The 5,578-nt window shown below is 41.1% G+C and overlaps 1 pseudogene; it reads left to right on the top strand.

Moving 5' to 3' along the window:
• Window positions 1–1,651: 1,651 nt before the first annotated feature.
• Window positions 1,652–2,738, top strand: LOC101592492 (annotated as a pseudogene).
• The last annotated feature ends 2,840 nt before the right edge of the window (window positions 2,739–5,578 follow it).

Genomic DNA, 5,578 nt, shown 5'->3' with positions numbered 1-5,578 from the left:
TATAGGTGTGCAAAATCAATTAGACAATTAGGCAATAACTGTTCCTTTCAATAAGCCAACAGAAATGAGTAGTACAATTATCTTAGGTATCGTGTGTGTGTGTGTGTGTGTGTGTGTATATGTGTGTGTGTGTGTGTATTCCCTTCCTTCTTTCTTTTCTCCTTTCCCTCATCCCAGTTGTCCTTTCCTTTTGAGTGGCTTGTTTCCCTTGCATAATATCTATTATACCTTTCAGACTTTACTTACTCTTTCAGTGTCTTACACTAGGGAGACAACAAGGTGTTTACGCATGAGAGTCTGATCTGTTTCACTTACGAGTGTGGTCTCTAGTTGCATCCATTTACCCTTTAAACCCTCAAATTTATATTTTTATGGCTGAGTAATACTCCATTATATAAATATACCACATCCTTTGTTATCCATTCCTCAGTTAATGGGCATTCAGATTGTTTCAAAGATTCGAAGATTTAGCTATGACACATCGTGCTGGTATAAACATGGCTACACATGTATTGCTGTGGTGTGATGTTTTCAACGCTTCTTGAAAAATACCCAGAAGGGAAGTAGCTGGGTCAAATGGGACCTCTAATCCTTGTTTTGGGAGGAATCTCCCATTGATTTCCACAGTGGCTGGCCAGGCTACACTCCCACCAACAGTGGAGAAGGGTTTTCCCCACAATCCCTCCAACATTTGTTATTGGTTGATTTCTTAATATAGTCTTCTGTCTGGAAGGAGACGAAATCACAATGCTGTTTTAAGTTGCATTTCTCAAATGAGCAATGATGTTGAACATTTTTTCATACATTTATTCGTCATTTGTATTTCTTTATCTGAGAAATATGTGTTCATCTCAGATGTCCATTTTTGGCTGGGTCAATCTTTAACAAAATATTTTATACTAATTCTATACAGCATTGTTGCAGTTGTACATAAATCTTGTTTGATAAATCAAAATAATATACATACAGGGCCAGCCAGCTAGCTCAGCGGGTTAAAATGCCTGGTTAGGCAAGCACAGGGACCAGGGTTCACTGCCCCAGAGTGCCATGCAAGCCCTGCCCCCGGGGCACGCTGAGATGTCAACTGAAACTGGGCGTGGTGGCATGCGCCTGTAATCCCAGCAATTGAGATCTAAAGACAGGAGAATCACTACAAGTCTGATCTGTGTAGTAGGCCCTGTACTAAAATGCAAATAATAATAATAATTATATATATATATATATCCTCCCCAATTGATATAAAAGTCTAAATAAAAATCTATCTAAAATTAGTGAGGCAAGATTGCAGATATTAAAAATTTATAAAACCATGTCACTAGAACACTACTAGAAAAATAATATTATTAATAAAAATGCTAGTGTAATAAGCTCTCTTCTAGTGTTTCATCACTGCAAATCATTGTTTTTTCCTATAGTTTCCCAAGGGTGGTGTTTCCTCCTTGAAAATGTCTTAGAGGGCTTTGCCTCTAAAAGACCCAATTTGTACCAGATTGAGTATTTGGGGAGTCCAGGCATCAATCACCTTAAGAGCTGTGGCCTCTAGGGTGGGACTGCTGCAGAGCGGGGCAGAGCGGGGCAGAGCGGGGCAGAGCGGGGCAGAGTGGGGCAGAGCTGGCCCTTGGCTCCTGGCTTCTGCTCTCTGGCCCTGCACATGGGCTGGGGTCCCGGACCTTTAGGCTGGCCTGGCCCCAACACGACAGCCATGCCCACGAGAGGAGAGCATCCCAAGTTCCAGGCCCAAGGTGCCTGCTCTGGGCAAGCAACCCTGTCTGGATGGGTCAAGAAAGCCATGGCCCTTGCTGTTCAGCAGGAAAGAGAAGCTCTTTATGGCTGGGAGGCTTCCCAGACTCCTGCAGAGGAAGCTCCTGCTGGGGCTGGTGAGCCCTGTGACATCGCTGACAGTAGTGATGAGATGGATGGCCAGGGGGCTCCCCGCTGAGAGAGAACCGTCTCCAGAGAAATGATAAGCAAGGGACACCAAGACCCGGATGGGGCTGGAGCAAAGCATTTTTCATGGCTATTTAGCTTTTGCTTGCCTCCTACATCCATCCCAAAGAGATTGTGGATGTTTCCCTGATTTGTAAGAATGCGTAGACTGTCACTTGCACTGCTGCCTTTGGGACCAGGTTGAACTGAAGGCACCACATACTGGATACTGCTCTGCCTCTGCGCCTGCGACAGAGTCCACAGCGGAGATGTGCTGTCTGTGGGCAAGTGTGATCCAATCTCTGTGCCTTGTGTGCGAACTGTTTGTTGCTCCCATTCCCAAGAACCCAACCATTCCAGAAGGCATCTATCTGCACCACATTAAACAACTTCCAATCCTTACTTTTCTGGTGCAGGGAGATCGTTGAGAATAGACAGGAGCCAGTATGGGAGACAATGTTCAAGTTCGAAAAAGTCCCCTAGATTAAAGAGCAAGCGTATGAGGCAATTGCAGCCCTCCATTTGAAGTGAAGATGTCATGTAATCCAGACCAGGACTGCAGCCCACTGCAAGTTCTATCCTCAATTTCATCATTATTCCAATTGTCATGGGGATGATACTTACCCTGTTCACAATGAATATGAGTACAGACATGCAGTGACATTAGTGAGACTGGTATCCTAAGATCTTCCTATCCACGGTGAGCAGAACCCACACTGTGAACAGGGCTGTGCGTTATCTTGGACCCAGGCCACTGAGTTCAGCTTTTTTACTGGTGGCATCTGCAGTATCCATTTTCCCTGAGAGCATAGTACTGCTTCCCATCCCTTGGGGCAGCCCGTAGTCTGGCCATTAGTAATCAGATTCCAGTTTGGAAGGGGCAGCTGGATTATATATCTGATTAGTAATGCGCATGCTCTTTGGATGTCTGGGGCTTCTATTCGAGCAAGGAGAAGGAGTTGATCAAGAGGAAAACAATGATGACTTATAAACATATTTTCATATAAAAACTTTCATTTGAAAAGATAAACCTGGCTCTGTATTCTGTGATGAAACAAACAACAATACAAAATCTAATCAAGCCTATATCTTCACCCCATTAAGAGTAGAAATGGCTTCTGGGTATTTGTCATGGGGCTGGTGTCTTCCATCCTCCCAGGCAGCTTGACAGATGAGAACGCTGAAATCTCCTGAAGATAGTAAATCAGCTTTTGTTTCTTTCATAAAGAATAAATTTCTGTAGATACTCAAAATTTCATATATTTTTAAATCTGTCTATTAATTCTAAGAGCTCTTGCCCAGACTACTTTTAAAACAATATACTGAAAAATTTGTATATAAATCTGAATGATTTCTAAATAATAGCAGTGTGCTAGCATCATTTACCAACTCTGTATGTAATCTGCATGAAAGACTACTCTCAACATTGTTGTGAACTAGCCTTTTATTTCATGCAGTTGTGCAGCATGTGATTTTAATATACTAGTAGGCATTGTATTAGTTAATGCCTAATTCACTGTTAACCAGGCATTCACTGATGTTTGCATACCATTAGTTGTGAAACTTTTAATAACTGTGAAACATGAGATTATGTAACCAACCTTCTCAAAATAAGGTGGGGTGTTTTTTTTCCCCAAAAAACCCCCTAGCAAGTCTGCTCATGTGAAAGGGGAAGAAGCTGCTTAAAAGGAAAGAACAACTGGAATGAGGGAAAGGAGAAAAGAAGGAAGGGAAAGAAAAAAAATGTACACACACAATAAGATAATTATACTACTAATTTCTATTCGTTCACTAAAAAAAAAGTTTGTGACTATATTGTTTGATCGACTTTTTAGGCCTATATTTTGTAATCTGTGCAACTACTTAGAGGATAACTATGCATTATATTAACCATTGTTCATCTCCTATTATCTTGTTTGGAAATTTTGTATTATTGCTTTTACTACTTTTCCCTTTTTTAAAAATTAAAAAAAAAAAAAAAAGACTGGAGGCAAATCCAAAGATAGCGCAGATTTCAAATATTGAAAGGATGTAGTTGGAACCCTTCTATATCTTGGTTCTTCTTAGGCTTCTCCTTGAGTTTTGGTTTCATTTTGTTTAACCACAGACGTGTTTTCTTCATGTAGAAGGAAAATAGGCCCTAGCAGCTCTCCTTGAGTCAGGATCCTAATACTTGGAACAGTCTCCATGGACAGGGGCAGGCTCTGTGATCAGCCAGGGCTGGGCCACATGCTTATGCCTTCAGCCAAAAGCAGGAAGGACAGGAATGAGGGTCATTCCAGGACCCTATGGGACAGGGTATGGAGTAGAGGTAAGTTAGGTAGCACCACCACCAACTTACCACTATGTACACACTAATCCCTGTACCAGGGAAGTGCTGTGGGAGAATTCACTGAAATCAGAAGTTTGATGGCCCTTACAAAGCAGCAACCAAAAAAACTCAAATCAAACGACAACAAAAACAAAATATGGAGCAAAGTTAAATGATTCTGCTCAAAGTCGGCATAAAAATGCCAATGCAGATACTGAGAAAGTAGGTAACAGAAGAAAAGGTATAAACCAAGGAGGATAATACGAAAAATGTATGCTTTAAGAACAAAAAGAGTTGGCCAAATAGCTCAGTGGATTAAAGCTCCTGCAAGCAGGTGCAGGGATGGGGGTTCGATCCCTGGGCCTGCTGTGCCAGCACCCCCCCCACCGCCGGGGCACACTGAGGTGGCAATTGAGACTGGGCATGGTGGTGTGTGCCTGTAATCCCAGCTCTTGGAGGCTGTAAATAGGTGGGTCACTATGAGTCTGATCTAGTAGTGAGACCCTGAACACCCTATAGACCCTTCCCTAAAATACAAAAAAAAAAAAAAAAAGCAAAAAGAACGACAAGTTTTAGAAAGGCAAAAACCATCATAAGACAATGAATACTATTTCTCTTGTTAAGAAGAAATGAGCAGAAGAAATTGAATTAAAGGAAAGCTAGTAGGAACTGCCAGGTAGGAACGCATTAGGGAGGATTATGAGTGATAATAGATACATCATGGATTTGTTTTATGGCAAAGTTTTTATTTCATGTTTTAACTATAGTTAGTGATTTCTTAAGTAGGAAAAATGCCTGAAGACTATGTCGAATGGCACTGAGTGATTAAAGATTAACAGCTCGAAGTAATTAAAGCTTTTGCTTAAAATCATACTCATTTGTAAGCTGGTTGAGTCACAATCATGCCAAGGAAAAATGGTAACTTTTGCCAAGCCACCTCAGGCAAAAGCAGTATCATTTATTTATTTATTTATTTATTTATTTATTTATTTATTTATTTATTTATTGCAGTACTGGGGATCAAACTGAGGACCTTGTGCTTGCCAGGCAGGCACTTATGCCATTGAGCTATATCCCCAGCCCCGTGGCAAAGGTAATATTCTTTAAAATGCCAATTTTCACAATGCAGTGAGGGTTTAAGAAAAATAAACAAACCAACAAAAAACGAAAAACAATGCCATTCTTGGTTAGGAAGGGAAACAACCTGAAGAAAAAGTTCAATTCTGCTTGCTGCATGAGAAGAGATACAGTAGAAAATTAAAATAGGTTGTGAAATTTAAGACTGAAGGAAAGTCTTTTGGAGTGTTCCTGTAAAGGCACACATTGATTGCCGATAGGCCC

Source organism: Octodon degus, unplaced genomic scaffold (assembly GCF_000260255.1).
Source record: "Octodon degus isolate 3935 unplaced genomic scaffold, OctDeg1.0 scaffold00018, whole genome shotgun sequence".
In the NCBI taxonomy this organism is placed as follows: domain Eukaryota; kingdom Metazoa; phylum Chordata; class Mammalia; order Rodentia; family Octodontidae; genus Octodon; species Octodon degus.
This window is presented reverse-complemented; position numbering and strand designations above follow the sequence as displayed.